The sequence below is a fragment of the Botryllus schlosseri genome, chromosome 12, assembly GCF_051294905.1.
Source record: "Botryllus schlosseri isolate E-star chromosome 12, Bs_hap1, whole genome shotgun sequence".
Lineage (NCBI taxonomy): Eukaryota > Metazoa > Chordata > Ascidiacea > Stolidobranchia > Styelidae > Botryllus > Botryllus schlosseri.
Window position 1 is genome coordinate 6,462,229 of NC_137247.1, and position 23,063 is coordinate 6,485,291.

Consider the following 23,063-nt stretch of genomic DNA (forward strand, 5'->3'; position numbering starts at 1 on the left):
GGAAAAAATTTCTGTCATTGTGAAAGCGGCTATTGGCGAATATGGGATGATTGGGCTCACCACGGATATGTGGACTGATATCAAAAGCAGACATTACATGTCACTGACAGCCCATTACATCCGCGAGGAAAAGTTGCACTCGGTAGCAATATCTGCAACAAAGTTTGAGGAGCAAAAATCAGGTGTTAATCTGCTAAATAAAATCCAGGAATGTTGCACTGAGATTGGACTATCTAGCTCTACGCTAGACTGCTGTTATTTTGTAACGGATGACGCAAGCAATATAAGATCTGCACTGACTGAACATCAGAGACTGACATGTGCTTGCCACATGTTGTCGACTGTCCTGCACCACACGTTACAGCCCTCGATGTCCGTGCATAGTCACTGCCCTATAGTTTCGTCTGATACTGAGATGATAGAAAAAGTTTCTGATACAATATCTCGTTGCAAGTCTTTGACTGCATATTTCAAACGTACCGGTCTCAATAATAAATTGCCAACTGCCTTGAAACAAAGTTGCGAGACACGGTGGAACTCCATCTTGTATATGCTTCAGTCAGTTCACGATAATATGGAACAGGTGATGCAAGTTTTAAAAAATGCCAACGAGATGGGAAGATTGAATGGAATTGACTGGACATTGGTGGTGATTCTCATTAAATTTCTTGGACCATTTGAAGAAGCTTCTAAAATTCTTGAAGGAGGCTCTTATCCGACTCTTCATTTGGTGTACCTCTGCTTCAAAAAAATTGAGCGATCTTTGTTTGAAGATTCTTCTGATCCTCCTATTTTGGAATACATGAAGAGACGTGGGCTGTTTTGTCTGAGAAAGAAGTTTGTAGTCACAGAATTGCACCTGTTGGGATTCTTCCTGAATCCCAAGTATAAAGCTCTTGTTCCACTAACTGATCGCGAAAGATCCAAGATACACAGGCTTGCCGAACAGTTCCTGATCAACATCAATAAGGAAGCAAATTCCTCAGATCAGGAAAATCTAGTACCAATACCTGAGCCACCAAAAAAACAAAAATATGGCGATCTGGACGTTGGCTTTGAAGACTGGATGGTAGCCAAGCCTGCTTGCGAACCCGAAGAAAATGAGATCTCAAGATACATCAAATACTGCTTTGATGAAGCAACATTGGGATCATTTCATGACGAAGATGCAGGCCTTTTTGATGTAGTGAAGTTTTGGCTATCGCCGCCAATCAGAAAACTATATAATTCCCCTTCCTGCACCGATCGGCATTAGGTATTCTTTCCATACCAGCATCTAGTGCTGCAAGTGAAAGACTGTTCAGTGTGTGTGGCCATACTATTACAAAGAAACGGGCAGCCTTGTCATCATCCACCCTTGAGGCAATAGTAATATTAAACAGTTCATGTAAATAATAAATCGCAGTCAAACTTCCAGTTTTACTTAAGGGTTGGGTTTAATCTTTGAGCTTCCTTAATTTCAATCAATGTTAGTTACCAACCTGTGAGTTTTTCTTGCCATGTAGTCTACCTTGTCATTTTTAATTGGATACCAGCCTGTGAGTGTACTTTCATAATCATATCCCATACAAACCTGTGAGTTTTTCTTACCCTGTAGACTACCTTGTCATTTTTAATTCGATACCAGCCTGTGAGTGTACTTTCATATCCCATACAAACCTGTGAGTTTTTCTTACCCTGTAGACTACCTTGTCATTTTTAATTTGGTACCAGCCTGTGAGTGTAGTTTTCACATCCCATACAGACCTGTGAGTTTTTGTTATGTAGCCTACCTTGCCTTTCTATATTCGATACCAGCCTGGGAGTGTTTATGTAGTGTTTGTGTAGTTTTCATATTCCATACAAAGCTGTTAGTTTCAATGCCATGTCTCTTTCAATATAACCTGAACCCATTGCCTATGATCTACTGCATTTGTGGTCAAGTAGAAATAGCTAGTCGTACATGAATATTATCGGAGTTTTTTGGATGGGATATCGCTCATTTCAAGTATCCGGCCTCGGAGTCGGAGTGGAGTCGGACCAGAGAATTGTGGAACAGGATCGGAGTCGGACCAAAGAATTTGTCGATCCGCCCCGCACTACAAGAGATGGTCGAAATTGGTGCTCAAGTCGTAGCACATCGCTTTCGTGAGTGAAATTGTGATAACAATTGAATGGAAATAACACCCTTATCACGGTACCGGATTATATTTTCGAAAATAGCACTTATTGCAGCATCAATAGTGATTTTGCGTTCGTCGCGAGGAGACCCCGTGCAATTCCAAAGTAATGGTGCTTCTTTTGAGTACCAACGCTGACTTCTTCCTCCACGCCCACGATAATGTGAGGTAATGCGAGATAATATGAGATAATATGAGATAATGCGAGAATGCGAGGCAATGTCAAAATCAAATACAGTCTCTGTCTCCCATCAGATAGGCCTCTGTTGAGTGCTATACCGTATCTGCTCGCTAACCAGGGTTGTGGAGTCGGAGTCAGAGTTTGACTAATTTTCGGCTAATGGAGTCGGAGTTGGAGTCGTGGAAAACATACTGACTGGAGACAGAGTCGGAGTTTGTGAAATGACCGTGACTCCGACTCCGACTCCAACTTCTGTATTATGAAGACTATTCCTTTCAAAAGTATTTTTAAATTACTAATAATAACTAAAATAGGATTTTTATGTAACATCAATAACTGTTATTAGTAACGATATAGATAAAATTGGACCTTATTTCCAAATTACAATTCAGTTGCTCAGTGGAAGAAAATCGCAATATGCATCTCAGCGATGCAGTCACAAATTGATGCCATATTTTGAATTCCACCATGATACTGTGACAGAGTGAATACATCGTCTGGTTTTGTAAAATTGTAAAATTGATGTAAATATGCCCAAACGCTGCTTCCAACTTGACTAGGGTTACCATACGTCCTCCTTTTTCAGGTGTCTGTCCTCCAAGGACGCCTAAATATCCTCCTTTTTAGCAATACGTCCTCCTTTACAGCTTTTTGAGCCAAGATAGCGGATAGACTAGAGTCAAAATGGGCGTAAATGACGCTAAATAGGAAAATCGTGATTCGAACGGCGGTGGCCACCTTTTTCTCGTCAACCAACCATAATGTCGGGGGAAATTTGCCGTTTTTTCTGGATTTTAGTCCCGGATTCTAAGTCTGAAAATTTTGAAAAACTACCCACTTTTCATGATTCCAATATATGGCAACCCTACACTTGACAAAATCAAAAATATTTGTAGTGTTGCGTAGCTGGTTGGGTCAAACAAATGTTTACGAAAGACTGCTAGTCCTTGAATACGTGCATGTTGACTAGACGTAGACATATGCTATTTCACTACTTGCTAAATTTGGCTACTGATCAGTCGGAGTCGAAGTCGGAGTTGTCTTAAGAAAATAGTCGGAGTGGGAGTCAGAGTCGGTATATTGACAATGGGTGGAGTGGGAGTCGGAGTTGGAGTCGGTCTAATGAAATGTTCTGGAGTCGGAGTCGGAGTTGGAGTCGGTGCTGGTAAATTTTACCGACTCCATATCCCTGTTGCTAACACAGAGTAATTTCAATCTTGTGTGCGGTATACCTCAATCTTGTGATCGTTTTGTCGGTCACTGAGTAAGTTGGCTTCAAACTCGAATCCTCGTATACTGATCATGTCCTGCATATCTGACGGTGCGTTGTGTCGGATGAGAGTGGGGTCGAGAAAACAGCTAAAATAATCATTTAATTAGTGGTTTGAAATGCTATTATGTCGATCAGTGTCAGTATATACATTGTACAGCGTAGGCTTTATACAAGATATCTATAACAATAGAAACAGAAACTGGAAAAATAGAAGAGCCTTGAAAAATTAGCAAAAAGTATCCCGACTGAAGATCTAAGCACATTCTCTTCACTCTGAGATTTACCTAATGCGTATAGCAAAGAAAAATAATCTTACGAGTAATTTTCTTTAATAGAAACCGACAAGCTATGTCGCTTGCCGCTCAGAACTGCTACGCCCTCATAGATCTCGACAATAAGTTCGACTCTGTCGAATAGAAATGTACTATGGTTTTTAAAACAGAATAAATTTTAAGAGCCATCTGCTCGTCAACGTCAACGAAGCTCTGAAATCTTTCAATAGGTATTTCTAACCTTGAGACATGAAAAATCATGACGAGGTGCGTCACACACGTTATATCGGTGCTTTCGTCCGACATCTATCTAGGAAAACAATTACTGAAAGTATATGTGATATATCCAGTGGCGGCTCGTCCTATAGGGCAACTGGGGCATTGCCCCACCTAAAATTCTGTTCAATAACAATTTAACCATTTATAGACGCACAGCGCTCAATATATATCGAGATCACAGCGAAACCCGCGTTCTTCTTGTGCTTTCGCTTGCAAATGCCCATACATAGCGAAGTCTCCGCGAAAATCGAGTTCTCTTCTGTGTTTTCGCTTTGTGAATGCCTAGCCGGGGCTTGCCCCGGTAGCGCTCATAACAAGCTTTCACTATCTATTCTCTCAAAGCTGCGCACAATTAAGAAACGTTGCTTTACTCTCTCCTATTCGTAAAATGGCCGAGCAACCGGGGCAAATATGCTTGCTCGCCCCTAAGGTGTGATGTAACAATCGTATCTATATCTGAACTCGGATACCGTGATATGCGTTGAGTCGACCGTTGCTGGTACAGGTCGATTTTGATGGTGTTTCACACCATGATAATTCTTGAAACTTGGTATGTCATGTCGTGATGGTGGTATGTAACACTGTCCTAAGTTTCAGGGTTTCTACTCAAAGTTTAGGGTAGTAATTCCGTTTCCAAAGTCGAGTGTGTGCTGATCGGTCATGTATCGCAAACATATTTCACGCAAAGCCGGTATTGGTCTCCATTGATTTTAATGATGCTCCTTAGCTAGATCCGTCATGAACTTTTACATGGTATGTCTTGATTTTAGTATCGAACGCTGTGCCAAGTCTCAAGGTTGACACTCAATGATTAGGGCAGCAATTTCGTTATTAAGTTCGAGTATGGTAGAGATGTGCGGCGTGCGCTGATCTGACACTTAGCCTACCTAACGCATTGCGGATTTCACGCAAAAGCCGGTGTATCTGTGTTCCATACTGAGATAGGTGATGAGATGATGATATCATGAAACAGTTTACTAACATCCTCGGTTTGCATTCAAATATTTAGTTTTATTTTATATTCTCCAATGTCAATTTCACCGTGGAATGGTGGCCTTCGGGCCATTTGCTCACAATTACAACCCCTGTCAAGCGCGATAGCTGTTTCGTTTTCGATGGCGGCTAACAGCTGATCGCTTGATCAGCCGATTCCTCAGTAAATATTACGCAAAATTCGGCGTTGATCTGTTCGTATTAATTTTGACAGTGTACCATACCGAAAACGGTCATGAGGCTATACTTCTCGATGATTTCATGTAACAGTGTACCAAGTTTTCGGCTTTCATCCACGTATTTATTCGGTAATATATTTTCCAAAGGCGATTTTGCAGCAGACATATAGACACTATAGACCGTAAGCCGTATGTGTCGTGTGACAGTCTCCAGCCTCAAGGCCAGAATCTCCCAAGCTGTACCGGGACCGAATTTCCGAGGCTGCTATCCGTAGTTCTTCAGAATGATGTTTTGGATTCAATATGACATTTCCTTGTCCAATCTATGAGATAACAATTGCGTATGTGTCCGAACTCGTTGACCTTTCCAGTTAGGCATACGCAATCTCTCGATTTATAGTCATTTCCATTTCTGCAGATAAGTAGTCAGGTCAAGTGCGAACATGAATCGTGTTGAATCTTTGCTCCGTATACGCCGTTTAGCCAGCTGCCTTTAGAGCAAAAATTAGAGGTAAAGCGACTAGGTCCGTATCAGCCTAGAAATTGCCCATTGATCCAATCGTACGCCGGAGGAAAGCGCACTCGTGCCTTTTCTTCAGCGCATTTCGATAAAAATGAATGGCTTACTTATGGCGAGGATAAAAACGCCTTGTTTTGCTTTTACTGTCTTTTATTCGATAGTGCCGGTACCGGAAGCAGTGGCTCTTGTTGGAACAAAATTGGTTATCGCGATCTGAAGCATTTGTCAGAGCGTCTGAAAACGCACCAAAAATCCCAAGTGCACATGGCTATGCAGTTAAATATAAATTGTTTGGCAGAGTAAATGTAATGTCGCAGCTCAATGAAAGTTATCGCGTATCAGTCTGCAAGCACAATGAGCTTGTAGATAAGAATAGGCATGTTCTCTCTCGGGTGATTGATGCCATTAAATTTATTGGAGTTCATGAATTGCCCCTTCGAGGCCACGATGAGAAGGAATGCTCTCTCAATAGGGGGGTATTTTTGGATCTAATTAAATACACGGCTTCCATTGATAGCATTTTGCGCGAACATCTCGACACCGCGACAGTAGCTAAGGGTACCTCAAAGACTATTCAAAATGATGTGCTTGATTCGATATATCACATCTATCTACAGCATTTGTTTACCGAGATTGTTGACGCTGAATTTCTATCTATTCAGTCTGACGAAACAACTGACATTACGTGTTTGTCACAACTAGTCGTTATTTTTCGGTTCACGAAATTTGGTATGCCAGTCGAACGATTCCACAGCTTTGTGGCTGTTGACGATCGCACTGCTGTCGGAATTTCTTACGTATTAAAAAAAACATTACAGCCCTATTCAGTTGAGTCGAAACTTATTGCGCAAACCTACGACGGCGCAGCAGTCATGAGCGGATCGCGACATAGCGTACAAGTTTTAATGAAAGAAGTTTACCCGCATGCGCATTTTTTGCATTGCTACGCGCATCAGCTCAATCTTGTAGTGAAAAAAATGTGCTTAGGAATATCTTCTGTCAAGATATTCTTTGCAAATCTTTCAGGGTTCTCCTCCTTTTTCTCTGTTTCGCCAAAGCGATCTGATCTATTGCGCGACATATGCAAGCACCGGTTACCTAGATGCGTATCAACACGGTGGAACTTCCAATCCAGAGTTGTGCAACGAGTGTCAGAGAGTAGGGTGGAGCTTCTGGAATGCTTCTCAGTGATTGAGAGCTCTCCTGTCTGGGATGATACTTCCATACGTGAAGCGGCGGGGCTTAAACGACTCCTGGAAGACGAAGAATTTTTGTTCTTTTTGAAGCTTTTTTGTGACATCTTCATGCACGTCGATACACTGTACAGCACTTTTCAGTCGCGTATGGCCGATGGTACTACTGCGCAATTGTGTATTGCACATTTTTGTGAGGCAATTTCGCATATCCGGGCGAATGTACACTTCGCTGGTGACACAGCGCTTTTACGTCGTGGGATAAGTGTGCAAAACCTGATTGTTGCGGCTTACGAATGTTGCGATATACTGATGTCCCAAATCCAACATCGTATGAATAGTGACCAGTTGGTTACTTTCGCCCTGTTAAATCCGAGAAATTTCCCTGCCTACAAAATTCATTTTCCTTCTGGACTACTGCGCAGCGTGCCTCGTTATTACCCGATGATCGACATTGCTCGGTTGGAGAGCGAGTTGACTTGTTTGTATTCTAGCACATCCTTTTCGGAAATTAAAACCACTAGTGAACTTTCAAAATTCCTAGTTGAAAATTCGCTTTCGATCAACTTTGCTACAGTAACTAGCTTTCTGAATATCATTTTGACCACCCCGATTTCATCCGCGGAATCCGAGCGCAGTTTCAGCACATTGAAACGTATCAAGACCTTTCTCAGAAACAGGATGGGTCAAGATAGGCTCAATGCGTTGGCTGTTCTCTCGATTCACAACGACGTGGTTCTGGGAATTCCAGGTTTCAATAAACTCGTTATTGAACATTTTGCTAATAAGAAATCACGTCGCGCACAATACTTATACAAGACATAAATTAATGCTGGTGGGCGGACGACTGTACACATCATGTTCTTTCCGAATAATTTCAATCAAGTGAGCCCAGGTAACTCAACCATGTCTATGGCTAAGGAAAAGTGAGTGGTTTTCATCCTTATTACTCGAGGCACACTGACAGTTAATTTACCGATATATTTTGTTATGGCTATGGAAAAAAAGTGAAAAATTCATCAAGATGAAATATTTTATTCATGAAATTGTTTAATGCGATATGTGCTCGCATTTCAATTTAACACAATGCTTTGATTCCTGCTTGAATGATGGCAGGCAGACTCGTAATTAATCTTCCATGGATAACAGCTGGCTTTTTATAATGTTTTACGTTTATGGGTGCCACCGCTTTGATTGCCTATCCCCTGGTCGTAACGCATCAGGATCGTGTACCAAACACTTTCGGACGAGGGCAAATCGATTTGACTCGCTTTCGGGACGAGAATCCATATACAAATCGGGTCGGAGGCGCTGCAGCACTTTACAGAATTGCTGAGCATGGAACGATTAAAACACCACAAGGTGTCATGCGAATGCTCTTTGTAGGTAGTTGGTCTGTGTATTTTTGGTACAGTCTTACTCGGCGCTTGCGTAATCTCTACCACGAAATCATAACGCATGCTACTAAGGATAACCTGATGATTGATTCGTGGCATGGGAACGATTTTTAGTTCGCGTACATTTTGTAAAGTAATCATTTGAATAAAAAACAATGAATAAAACATTTGTTACCGCACTTCAAGTCACGCCACCGGCAAACCTCTCGCGGCACCTCCGTTAAAAATCATTGTTTAGGGGAAATTCATGTGGCCATCATGAACGTTGAAAAACGCTACTGTGACGTCATATTGATAACAAGTCGCTTGCGGCCCTTGCCCCACCACCCGATATTGTCACGAGCCGCCACTGGATATATCAAATCAATCAAGTATTTTTGGATCGTCTTTGACGTACCCTGTGTTACTGTTGCGGTGTAGGGATGCTCGCGCAAAATAGTATCCATCGAAATCAAAGCCGTACAATCAATTAGCCCAAATCCAAAGCATCCCCTCTATGATATAGTATAGATGACCTTCCTTCTCCGCCTTTTTAACGAACACATCATCTTATCACGAATGCTATAGTTGTCTTAACGTTATCGCGACACATGTAGGACGCGACGTACCACGGTATTTATGGACTTGCATTATACCGAATGGGACTATACCGAGTGCTGAACCGAAGATATGAGAAAATTTGGTAATGCCATCAAATCTTATTGTAAACTTCTTATTGTTGCAGTTTACAATTTCATATGTAAAACTCCCATACCCGTCTTCAATAAACGTGTACGTCAAGGTTGAACCGCCAGAGGAGGTAATAGAACTGGCCGTACATTGTTCAGTAAAGAAAACGAGTCCAGATTGTCCTCGGCCGACGGCACCAAGAGAAAAGTACATTTGATCATTCGCGCTAACTAATAGTGGATAATCCGCTGGAGCGACGGCAGTCTGTATAGGAATTTACAGTATACTGTCATAATGTGCAACAAGGTGTGATTATGAATTTGATATTGTCACATGCAGCATAATATGTGCCTGCCATTGTGTAAGAAATTGTTGCAGTTTATTACCTAATGAAAGACAGGTGTTTCTTCATGGCATATTATTGCCAATGCATTATCTAGTGTCCACCTAGTGTCCAATGGTCGTCTGCAGTACCAGAGCTTTGCCATCAACGACAATAACATGTACCGGTACCCCTAGCGACTGGACTGTCACAAATAAAATTGGTGATTTATTGTTGAAACATGTTGCACCAGAAGGGAAACATAGACCTATACTTGGCAACAATGAAAAACTTTTGGTGACTAGTTTTGACCAAGATCAGACGACGTTTTATATGTAACCTTCATACAAATCACTATCGCTTTCTTACCGAGAAGTTTTTTTTCATACATGAACTTGAGCTTAAGATGTGCTAATGCAATCGCCATACCCATTCGGTCACGCCGCATTGCTGTCTCGTGAAGTGCAAAACATGATTCGGTCCGTTGAGCGTAGACTGACAGCTTGCTTGCGAGAAATATTCTTGGTTGGTTCCGACCACAACAGTCCTATTTGAAGCGCATGAAGGCAGAGATATTTGCATTTCTGAACCATCACACGTGATGTCAGTCGGCGCTACAAACGATCGTATATTTGCAATGCAGGTACTCGTAAACACACGGGTTATTTATCCTTGTTACCGCACACGCGTAAACTTTTTTGGGTGCATGGTTGCGTAAACTCCGCGAACCGCGAACTTAGGGATCTCTAATAATAAAATAGGTTACCACTTTCATTTTGTCCCAATCACGGCCTTATTGCTTTGCACTCTTATTTGATGCCTAGAAAGCTAGGTGATGAATACAGACTACAAAAAGTCATCATTTTCGTCCATACTACTTCTCGACCTGATTACCAGTTGGGTATGCAATTATAGTGGCTATATCGTAGGACACGTGTATCTAAATTGAGACCCGTGGTGAACACTGAAAATAAGACATATTAAGCACATAACGACAGGTCTTATAACTAAGGCCGACGCACTTAAAGTTTCAATTTCAACATTGGCCTTGCATGGTCCTGTTACGACAACACCGCATACCCTCAAAGGTTTCACGGACCCCAGGTATTGAACCACTGCGTTAATATTTCTGTCAGTGAATATTATCCATCATGTTAGGGCCACTGGACTAGTATGAGTAAGCTTGGAATTCAAAATCCGATAATTTACTCTACTTAATAGTGAATCTGGGCTAGGTTGGGTACCCAAGTAACCGCAGAATTGGGTGTCCTGTTATATTAATCCGTGCAAGACACACAACGTGCTGTACAACGCGATACACAAGATGTAATAAACTAGAAGGAGGATGTCGGACCGACCAAGTATACGGTCCTCAATATAACACCCACTTCATTGTACTGCCCGATGTATCAGTGTTTGATTTTATATTCTGTTGTGTATCTATTATAGACGCTTTACCATGCTATTTTCATTTGGTTTTCACCCGTCCATCCCTTTCCCGCTCTATTAGGCATCGCAACGGGTATTCGAGCATCGCGCACTATGACTTCATCCGAGCACGGATGAGGTGGGAAGTTCAAATATGTGCAGTTGTACACCGCGTAGTTATACTTTGTACAGCTCTACACCGCAAAAAGTTGAGTTGTTTATTCGTCGACTAGGCGTCACCAACGCGGTGCCCACGGGCCCAGATAGCCCGCAAGAATCAGATGGGTAGCCGTGGGCCTGTTCCAAAAATAGATTGAGTGGCAGCACTTACCAGTGATCTTTCAAGATAGATAGTGATTTATTTTTTAGCTATTCTTATGAAAATCACACAAAAATGTAACAAATGCTGTCAACGCATATACAGAGCCTTAACTTCACTTCCTCAGCGCCCGATAAAACATTGGTCTTGGGCCCCATATGATGATAAACCCAACTTCTTGGGTCGCCAGACCCACATTGGGATGCACTTTTTGTCACTGCTTGTAGGAGAGACTTATTATAGGCTACTCAGTAGTCAGCCAGTTTGTTTGCTCTATACTCACTCAGAGTTGAAGTGTCAAGTTACACACCAGAGTAAAACAAACTAGTTGATACCATGCAATGCCAAGCTTCCCATGATTGTCATGGAGACAGATTCCGTGTCCCGTTCAAAGTGGAACTTGGTTTATTTAAAAGCTGTATTTTACCGTTGTATTTTACACAATGAGTTAATATTTCTAGAAACATGTTGGGAAGTAGCCTATATACTACATGATTTCTTGGGAAATGTTGATGGCTACCTAATTAAATGTGATGATGGCGTTTTACAAAACTGTCTTAAAAGTCCTGCCTCAATATGATTTCTGTCCAGTGCTCAAAATATCAGAGTGGACATTGAGTTGGGCACGGGTAAACGGCAAAAGTGAATGGTACAACGTCGCGTCAATCAGTACCCAAGAAGTAGCTCTTAGCACAGGGGCGGGCAACTTCTCCAGTCGGCGGGCCGGACAAAGGAAAATTAAGTACTTGGCGGGCCGGATTGCTGAATCGATACATTATTCGCCAATTTATCCGCATATACAAGGACAAAATCGTATTTAATGAATGTATTTCAACGACAGTAACGTCACTTCAAAGCCATTTCTCGCCGATAATGGCGAAGACAATGTGGATTTGACAATAACATTGTCATACAGGCGCCGCAATGTCTGCTGCTCTCTCATGAATCAACACACGGTACGATCCTTAATTAAGTTTTCAAGGCGTTCAATAAGCCCGGTAACCCTAATTTATCAACATATCAATTCATTTATCTCGATATTGAATTCATGCGGCCCGCTCCCTCTACGCAATTTGAAAAGTGGCCTACGACCCGTTTTGAGTTGGCAACCCCTGACATAAGCGGTGCCTCACAAAAGCCTAGAAGTGTGCCGTGCTACAAGTCTGCGGTTACGGAATCAAAAACAAGAAATATCAGCCTGGTGTCAATGACCATTGTATATAGTCGACAAAAATCATGATTGTCACAGACGACATTAGGGTTGAGTGCATCGTAAATGCCGATAATGCAAGTCTTCTCGCTTCGACGAACTTAAGCGTAAGCTCCACTCTCGCAACGCTGCGCATACACGCATATGTATATAATAACATATATTCACTAAAATTTGACCTAGTGGGCAAGTAGTGGGGAATCTCGGCTGACTGGCGCCGCGGGCCACATTATCATGTAAGCCGGAAAACTGTCCGCGGGACGCATGTTGCCCGCCCCTGTCTTAGCAGCAAAAACGTTGATGATCCCTGCTGTAGGCGCATGACGACTTCGCTGCAATGTCGTCTCGATGAGCGTGCGTCTCTTGGTATTGTATGTCAGTGTTGGGGACTGAAGTCATGACTTGACTTGTCTCCAGTCACTCTGCAAAATTTATTTCACTTGACTTGACTCAACGTCTCAAAAATATGGATGTGTAAATGGATTGTGTATTGTATCATATCATTTTTTCGACTTTACGAAGTTTCATATTCTGTCATCTACTTGTCGGAAAGTTATCGCCGTGGCCTTTAGTGAGCCATACAATGCCCCATTGAAAATGCGATTAAAACAATATTCTTCACTCGATTTATAGTTCATAGTGAATCAATCTGTATTTCAATTATTTTGCAAAATGCAATGGCTTGAGTCATGCCTCGAACTTCTAAAACTCGACATGAATTTGTGCCTTTATTTGTGACTTGACTTGACTCTAGTGAAAATGTGTGGCTTGATTCCAACACTGCTGTACGCCTTTACTTCAGATGCTCTGATACCATCAGGCATGGTTTCAAGGCTTTTACAGTGGGAAAAAGTAACGAAGATACGATTCTCTTTGATAATGTTGCTCTTGGTGACATGGAGCATAATATTTTGTTTCTGGAAGAAATTGTTTCACACTATTCGTCTCGAAATTATTCTGTTTGGAATACTCGAATCATTGTGTTCAGCCCTATACTTACGAGCACATGTTCTCATGTTTTCCAGAAGATCATAACATCCATGCGAGCAGCCGCATGTCCGCGCTCGTCCTTGTGGTAAGCAAACGTCACTGCATCCTCCGTTGGCAATTTCACACGGACTCAATATACCTTGAATAATCCGATCACGATAGCGTTAGGTTGAGAAATGGAAGGTAAGCATTACTAAACTCACTCGCTACCTCCACCGTGATTCGTGAAACAAACTTGTTGGCCCGATTTTCTAAAATTCCAACAAGATGATGACAATAACAGTGAGTGTTGTTCGATCAAACAACAGTATTAGGTTACATGTTGTTTGATATAGATTAGGGCAGTTGCGAAGTAGGTCTACTTTTTCCGAGTACTCAAGTAGGCTTTCCTTATAACTTCACTACTTGTTCAAGTGTTTGTGGTTGTGGACTACTTGTACGTCTACTTCACAGTTTCATAAGCAAAACTTGGCCAAACGTACTTCCATTTTAGCGTACTTGGAAATCACAACTTATAGCCTACTCGAGTATAGACAATTACGACGTTACGTCTGCGTCTAGTCGAGTACCAACAATGTCTACCTTGACGATCTCTGTTTTAATTTAGGGTCGTAGCTTAAGATAACGTGCTATCATATACCTTTATATCGGTTGAAACATATTGGTATTCCTATTAGGATGTATCTGATTATTATTGTTCAATCCTTGAAAATCATCATCATCGACATCAGTGCATCAACGACATGTTTGAAGCTAAACAACCAACAACCAACCAACTAAGACCAATTTACCTGAGAGAGTCCAGAGCATAATAACAGATGAAGTGCTTCCCTGCTTGTCTGGGGTCGGGATTCCACGTGATGTTTGATGCGTATGACCAGGTGGCGTTCATGTAGATCGGGACCGATACCTCGACGCCAATGGGACCCAAAACTACGAATTGGATAATTCTGAACAAGATAAAAAAAACAGAATAACGCCAGCTATTGCATGATACAGGTCTATGATGTAGCCAGCTATTGCATGATACAGCTCTATGATGTATTAGGCTAAAATAACTAATATTGAAATAAGGATTGATTGTTGTTGGTGAGACCATTATTTTCGCAAAAAAATGATCCTTCAGTTAATATTAATCTTGCCACTGATGATGAATATCCCAACACTGCAAATTTACATGAACGTGTACTTCCACCAAGGATATCCCTGACTTCCACAATAGTTAGTTATTACATCCACGAATCACATTGGACGATGCCACCTTCGACAGACCATGATTTTTGTATGCGACAAAAGTAATGCCTATTTTTTCGTTTAACGCAGTGTCTCCCAAACCTTTTTTTAGCTACCGCCCCCTGGACAACGAATAAAGTGTCAGCGCCCCCTGACACCCCTCTCACACCACGCCTAAATGATAAACGAAATTTGTTCTGCATTTATTACAGCTTATAATGAGATGGATGAAGCTGTTGTATTATTATCATTATCATCATCCTCGACATATTGGGTTTGAGTCGTGATACGAACAATCTTATTCTAAAATCTCCAGAGTTCACGTCCCGTACTGTCAAGTCGATTTCAGCGGTGAGCCTTATCACCTTATAACTGCACTTAAAACAGGTTCTATCAAATATGAGCGGGGAAGGACGATGACGAAAATCTCAAACCGACTCCAGTGAGAGTATTGCTATTTGATTCAATTGTATATCCAGAACGATTGATTGGAGATACTGAACTTTGGATTGAACTCGCAAACTTGTTCTGCACTGCAATGTAATCAGCTCCCCAATCATATCATGATCGTAAACGTCACAGAATGGATCGAATATCCGGCGAGAAATTTTTTATTGGAATATACCCTGAAATCAAATCACCATCTCCTCGTCCAATTTTCTGAGTTCATTGCTTTTTGTTTCTTCGTCAAATTATTGTGAAATATCACGTGCTTATCATTGAATCCGGACAGTGCCATTTTAACATTTATCAGGTTCGTCATTACTAAGAACTGATATATTTAACTCATAAATTTTGGAAAATATGCCCGTCAAGTGAAAGCGATATCGTTTCTCGCAAGTAGAAGCGCTGTGTCGAATGCCACGGTCGCGGCACTGTGGTAAATTCACGATCGTTTGAGACAAAGTAAAATCACGCAAGGCAATATCTGTTGAAATGCCATCACACCTTGCAGTGAGCTATACCTGCTCAAATATAGGCTACTTCATAGTTCTCACAACACACAGTGAACCACGCTTTTCAGGGATACTGCCGTCTGCTAAATTAGTCCATTGATATGCAGGTTCAACATTGTCAAGTAACAATGGACTTTTCCAGTACAGCAGACGGACGACCATAAATTGTCCTGGCTGAATCGATTCCACATTTTTATTGCGAATTCAGCTGCTTTATTTATCAATAGTTTCAACACTACGTAGCAGTTGTCATTTAAACCTACACCACCCCATTTTCTCTCAGCGCCCCCCCCCTACAGCCCCACTTTTATAGCCAGCGCCCCCCAATCGCCCATTTCGTGACCAGCGCCCCCTTCACGCTCGCGAGCGCCCCCAGGGGGACGCTGGCGCCCATTTTGGGAACCACTGGTTTAACGGGTGTTACTTACAGATGCCTACATTAATATTTTTTCATTAGGTCGGAGTCCAGCAGTCCGTATATTCCAAAATCCGGATGATTAGACATGTCTGTTATTTTGCCCATACATTGCGTTGGGGTCGCTTGGAAATGCGTGGATAATCTCGTCAAAGGTGCCGTTGTCATCGGATACGGTCATGGTTTCCAGAGATGAGCATGGATTAGGATTAGGTTTTGAAAAAACAGGATTTGTGAAATTTCGTCGGATTTGGATTGGATTTGAATTAGACATTTTTTTCAGAACGGATTGGGATTTGGATTGGATTTACCTATTTTCTGGGAGATTGAAATGTCGTGTGGCGAATGGCGACAAACTTTATTCAGATCAGTTATTAATGTACTTATGGTTACTAAGTTATCTTGAATCAAGTAAATCGTTGGTTGTGAAAGAAAATTTTCGAATCCCTCCATTGCATAAATTAGTATTTTTTCTGAATTTCCAGTTGGAATCGGATTAGGATTGGACATGGACTTGAATATGAAAAAGTTATGGATTAGGATTTGGATTTGGATTAGAGGGTTCGGATTTGGATTGGATTAGGACATAGAAATTTCAAATCCGCTCATCTCTGATGGTTTCTCCTTCCTTTATTGTTTCTTCCGGATAAGTCGGCAAATCATTACACGTTGTTGATGTTGAACTGACTGACGAATTGAGTTTGGTGAAACACTGATATCTATAGACGGGGTGTTGCTTACCGTCGACAAGGAATTGCAACGGTACTTGACTTAGGTAGTCTGTCGGCTCCACAGTTCTAGCCCCGTTCACTGTAATTGTAGTAATGAATGGTCTTCCAACATCAGAGCCACAGGTATGAGATATGTTTCACCTGTTCCGTCGTAATGGATTTGGCACGTACTCCGAAGCGCAAAAAATGATTGGCTGGTCAAGTTACCGGTGTGGCAGGGACAGGACCATTCGGCGCCGGCCATTTCGGAATCAGACGTTATACATTTTTGTCCTTGATTATTTTGCGGCATATAAACTGATTCATGATGTACATACACACGAGCTGTTCATATGCAGGACCGTAACTGCCGCACCCATCTAGATTTAAACGACGGTGGCTTGGGTTTCGAGCTTGCTAGCCAACTGTTGCGTCGTAGATAACATTGAGATGCGGTATTCCATCACGTAGCTGTTTGTTATGCAAATTAAAGAGAATAGAGCCATACCAGAAAAACTTTTACAGCAAGTTTTCTAAATGACTCCTTTACAGCATGTTTTCTAAATCACTCCTTTACATACAATACTCCATAAAAGTTGCAGTAAAAATTTGCATGTAAAATAGAAAAAGTTGCAAAAGTTGAAATAAAAAAGTCTCTAGCAGGCGTAGCCTTGTAGGATTGATTTGATATGTTAACTTTATCATCAAAACTAAATCCGTGCGATTGGGATGTTGGCTGACTTTTTAATGGGGCAATAGCGGTTGCAACTACAGAAACCCGCTTTATATTCTCTCAATATATAGGTCGCAATCAGATACCCAATACGTTGTCCGGACTGGCCTATGCCATTAAGGCGTAACCTTATATTCAGTTACAATCCTCGTCAAAATTGTTGGCAAAGCGACGAAAGATATCGATTTTATGGAATTATTATGGCATTTACTTGCTCCAGTTGATACACTTTGTGATGTTTAAAAAGTCACCACGTACTTCAGCATTGTTGCATAATGTGGTCTGAGTCGTCGCAAGGTATCGTGTACAGTACACTCAAATGTAGGGTTAGAATTACGATGTTCTACAGACCCTCGTTATACTCGATCCTGTCCAATAAATATGAAGAGTAGCCTATAACACAAACCTCGTCGAGAGTGAAGTGCGGGTATCTGATATTGCACACACCAGCGCATTCGTCGTTTATAAACGTATTGTTAGATCCAGCGTATCTGCAAGTCACACGGTCCCCATCGCTGTCAACGGACTGGATCTGTATGGTTAACGGACATCCTTGCAGGAGGCTGAAGCGGGTCTTGTTAACAAGGCTAGAATGATGTGTTGGATCACCATATTTATACCTGACTACTGGTGGACTGAAAGTGCGCGGTGGATTATTTGGGTATCCCGTATCAGATCTTGAAGCCAAATCGACGAGAGACGATATCGCCCACTTTCCATTACTACCACTGTGCAAATCTGATATCCAATCGCCTCCTATATAGCTAAAATGAACGACAGGCATACCTGACTTTGGATGCAATGAGAAAAATATATTCTACAATTATAAGCAGCCGTGTACCTAACGAAAAATGGGCCCGATGTTTGTACTTCAACTGTAAAGCTGTTGTATCCATAATCCCAGTTTTCGAATGTATCGTACGTAGTGCATTTGATTGCTGTAGGCAGACTATTGCTTCCACTCGTGTCGTTTATCACAGAGTAGGCTGTAGAGATAGTCCAAGATCCCTCACCATGGTATGATTCGACTGGGATGATATCGCAGCATCGTCGCACCTCAAACTAGTCAAATAGCGACGCCATCCGAGTCGATAGTTAACTTCGATCTGCAAAGGGGAACGCAGTCTTTAAATTTGCGAAGGTCTCGAACTCGCGGCCCGTGAGAGCATATTGTGCGGTCCACGACGGCATTTTTGGAATTCCAAGTATTCAACAAAATGTTCAAGTGCCATATATCTTTTTTAGATATAAGAACTTGAAGTTCACGCTAAGACTGCTATAAAAATCACTGAAATCTCTACAAACTCGACTATCACATCACTTTTAAAGACGGTGGAAGATCAGCTATTACGTCACATTTCTAGTAGATGGTGATAAAACACGACCCGTTGATGATTCGTGACTGAAAATTGCGAGTTGGTTTGGTGCGACCTTCTCGTAAAATTAATCGATTTCGGACTGACTGGGTGATTAAATATAAATGACTCGAGTTGAGTCGGGTCAAACTTTAAAAATCGTATCGCGAATAATCCGAATATATGCATGATCAGCCATTTTCAAGAACACCGTAACTTGATACCTTCAAATGGAGTCGTAAATTTTGCTCCGAGTCACGAGTCAATCCACATTTTTGAAACGCCGAGACAAACCAAGTCATTTTTGCAAAGTGACTCGAGTCAGATCAAGTCACACGAAAAAACTGACTCGAGTCTGACTCGAGTCAAATCATGATTCGAGTCATCTCAACACTGTTCTCGACTCATCCGCTCGAGCTTGGTGCTCAGCAATCAAAGGCCGTCAATTCTGCCATTGGCACACATCTGTTGGATAATCTCGCTTGTGCGAAAAATGATCGAGACGACAGATATCGTGTCGTTGGGAGGGGACGATCACACTTTAATTTGTGCGCCTTTGAGTCGAATTTTGTCAAAATTCACCGACCAAGGCTATCAACAACAAGAGTTCCTGCACCATCTAAAAATAGTACATTGAGCGCTCTCGTATTCGAAATTCCATGCTGATGACGTCATATTTTGTGATACGATTGTTGATTGGTAATATACGATGGTTCATTTCAATATAAATATACTATTCAATTGTATATAGTGAAGTTCTGTACCTCCAAGAAACTTTTCAAATAATTCTAAAAAGCGAAAAATATATTTTGTGTGTCTTGTCCAGAAAGCTACAACGGTGAGCTGAAACATCAGGTCCAACGCTAAAAAAGTCGGAGGTTAATTTTCTTGATTAGATGAGGTGCTAGATGAAGATACGATAGGTAGATGATAGATTGCGAAACGGCAGTTCCAACCGGTTTGATGAGCCATACGTATTGTGATCAGACATGTCATATGGGCGACAGTGCTGGGTGAATGGAACCACGCAACCCACCACCTAAATTATAGTGACCGATGCTTTCGAGAAAGATACTTGTCACCCCGTGTCTAATTTGCTTGCAGCGCGACGAAAATTCTGGGTTTTAATTAACTTTGTGGAAACTTTGTAAATTCCCTTTGATACTCCCTGAAAACAGCCTAGAAATTCTTCAGTCTCTGATTGGAGGAATATAATACATTTTACTGAAAATTGAGAAAAGGAAGTAAGTATCCAAAAATATTACGAAGGGGAAGTACAAATGGCGAAAAATTTGAGTTACTCGAATGAGAAATGAAAGTAATGGAAGTCTACTTGAGTACTACGAAAAAGTAGAAGTACTTTGTTCCTGACCACCACCTGTAATCTATTGCAGTGAAGGGCGGTGAAGCTCATGACTATGATGAGGCACTGATCCCTTTTAAAGTCCGATTTACTAATATATAAACCTAAATGGTGGCTGAGTAAATTGGTGACTTGTTCGTATCACATTAGCACTATTCAAACGCAGGCTACATACGGAGCTACTAAATATCCATTCTTCAAAGTAGGAATGGTGGAAAATACAGATTTTGTGTGACATTAGCACATGTAGCACATGTAGGCTACATAGGAAACTACTAAATATCCACTGTTCGAAGCAAGAATGGATGGGAACTACGAAACAGCTACATCGGTAAGCGAGTGCATTTGTTCTGCATTACATGTTGACCATCGGAACTCACGATTCATACTTCAGCAGTGATTCTCAATCTTTTTGGCATCGTGACGCCCTCTCAAATGAAAGAAAAATAGTACACTAGTGGCTAGTAACGTATTGGTACGTTACACCAGGGTTGTAATGACTCGAGTCGCGAGTTTTTTGTGACTCTTTTTGACTCGAGCCATTTTTTCAAATACGTAAAATTACTCGACTTGTACTCCAGTCATTGTGCACAACTCGAACCAAGTCATATGACTCGAGGCTAGGGCGACCAAGATAGACATTTCACAGTAACTGCAGAGAATAGTAAAGTTGCCACATTATTGGTATTTCGTCGACCAGTCCTGATAATTGGAAAATAAGGACAGAAACTGTTAGAACCAGGGCTTTGGAGCCGGAGCCGGAGCCCGGAGCTTCGGAGCCGTGGATTTCTACCGGAGCGGGAGCCGGAGTTGAAGCTCTATATAAAATTCAGCCGGAGCCGGAGCTGGAGCTAGTTATTTGAGGGGTAGCTCCGGCTCCGACGTATTTCATATGATGCTATATTATATATGGAACAACCATATATGCTGAGTTCACATAATTCAACAGCAGGGCTTCGCGAAATTCAGAATCTTTTCCTCTTTGGCGCCACCTCATCCGATTGACCATGTTCCTGGGGATTTAACAGCAGAGCAGTCATATGTTCAATGTTCAATTTTTATACATGAATGTCGAACCTCGGTATGCTAGATATGCCTGTGAATATTAGGGGTATTCGGCATATCCGCAATTTCATCATCAGCACAGCCTTGTTGGCCAATTGTACGGTTCGAAAATAATGATCACTATGTAGGCTATTACGCGAAATGGGAGAGAGCATAAAAACGTGATTTTGTGGCACATGTCGATATGACGAGCACGAGCCGAGAAATTCCATCTCATTGTTGCTATGAATCGAATGAGCAAATACTCGTTCTTTCGCGATAGTTCGTTAATCGGGCCGCGAAATTGGACAGTGTTAGTGAGTGAGCATGCAATAATGCATGCGAATTGGAATTCCTTACTGCGCAGTGCGCATGATCTTCACTCACTCCAGTAAAGATTTTCAAGCGTGAATCGGATGGCAGAAGAGTAACCCAAAACGCCGTTACACTCGGCGAGCAATTGTCGCGGTGCGAACGACTCGATGCGATGTCAGGACCCAGGGTATTTATGTTGGAGACAAATTACTGATTTGATGTGCGATTTCCAATTTGTAATCATCTGTTTCGTAAATTCATTCTTGATGTCTGCTTGATACTCTCGTATTCCCGGATTATCGCTCACTGTGACTTGTAAATGTGCGTTCTGCATAGTTTAATTTGTTATGGACATGGCGCAATGTGCATGGCACAGTGTTTAATTCGATTCATTTCAATGGGAAAATATTATATTCCGATAAACTGGATCGATACCCGATGAACTGGTAACGAGTGCACCAATATCAAACGTCAAACCACTGTCTATTTGGTACAAATCGAATTTTTAATTGATCAGGTCGTGATCTCCGCCCATATTGCTCTTACTACAGTAACAGTTGAATAATAATCGCCTATTTAAAGATTGAATTGAGCTGTACGGGTTAATATTAACGATTACAGTGCCAGTGTTAAAACTCCGCATCAGAATTTTCAGACTCCAGATTACTCTAGATAACTAGCCGACGGGTAAATCAGTAATCCATATAGACCAGGGGTGGCCAACCTTTTTGGCTAAGGGTCCGCATGAAATTGACGAAAGAATGCGCTATCCACTAGCCGCGCCAGGCGCGTAAAATTTTTAAAGTTAATATTAATATTACTTGGGTATATTTCAGGTCGACTGTATACCGCCAGCTGGGCTCCGTTTGCAAGGTTAGGACTATTCAGCATCTGGACATATCGATATCAAAGATTTCCGCTAATATACGGCAATCATTTTGTGCCTACATTTCATCGTCGACGATCTTTCTGGGAGCGCAAACGCGAAAAGACTTACTCTCGTAATTGCGAATATGGTTAGACTCAATCGGCTAAATCAGGCGATTTTTCATTTTCAGGAGGGGGTAGGCTACAAAGCAAAAAATCGTATGACAATTAAACACGCGAATAGTGAAGAACAATTTTACTACTCTTTTATTTATTGTAATGTAGGCTACGACGATTTACTAAAAATGTGACTGGACCCCGGATCTGTCAATGCGTCGGAACTGATATTTTAGTCATCAACATCCCAAGTGTCGCGGCCAGACTAATCATATTTTTGGTTGGCCTTGCGAGTTCACAATCTGAGCAATTCAAATTCGATAATATAACAGGTTTTCGATAATATAATGAGAAATTAGCTCGCGGGCTACTCAAAATCTTCTTGCGGGCCTCATATGGCCCGGAGGCCCTGTGTTGCCCACCCCTTATATATAAAGACACATTCGATAGTTTTCAGAGCCGGAACTGGAGCTGGAGCAATGCAAATTTACTGCTCCTCCTAAGCCTTGGTTCTGAAGCGCAGGGTTGTAATGACTCGAGTCAGACTCGAGTCACGATTTTTTTGTGATTC

At 41.7% G+C, this 23,063-nt stretch overlaps 2 protein-coding genes and 1 long non-coding RNA gene across 3 annotated transcripts in view; 1 reads left to right on the top strand and 2 right to left on the bottom strand.

Annotated features, from left to right (window-relative positions):
* LOC145452579 (uncharacterized) overlaps window positions 1-23,063 on the top strand; it is a 260,305-nt gene that overhangs the window by 187,618 nt on the left and 49,624 nt on the right. The gene's annotated exons all lie outside the window — the stretch shown is intronic.
* Window positions 1-23,063, bottom strand: part of LOC145452572 (uncharacterized) — a 103,018-nt gene that overhangs the window by 76,054 nt on the left and 3,901 nt on the right. The window lies entirely within an intron of this gene.
* LOC145452614 (uncharacterized) lies at window positions 9,911-16,169 on the bottom strand. Its single transcript, XR_013919441.1, has 5 exons — window positions 16,099-16,169; window positions 14,176-14,334; window positions 13,588-13,635; window positions 13,395-13,523; window positions 9,911-10,051 (listed from the first exon to the last, which is right to left on the bottom strand). It is a non-coding gene; the product is annotated as an uncharacterized LOC145452614 (long non-coding RNA).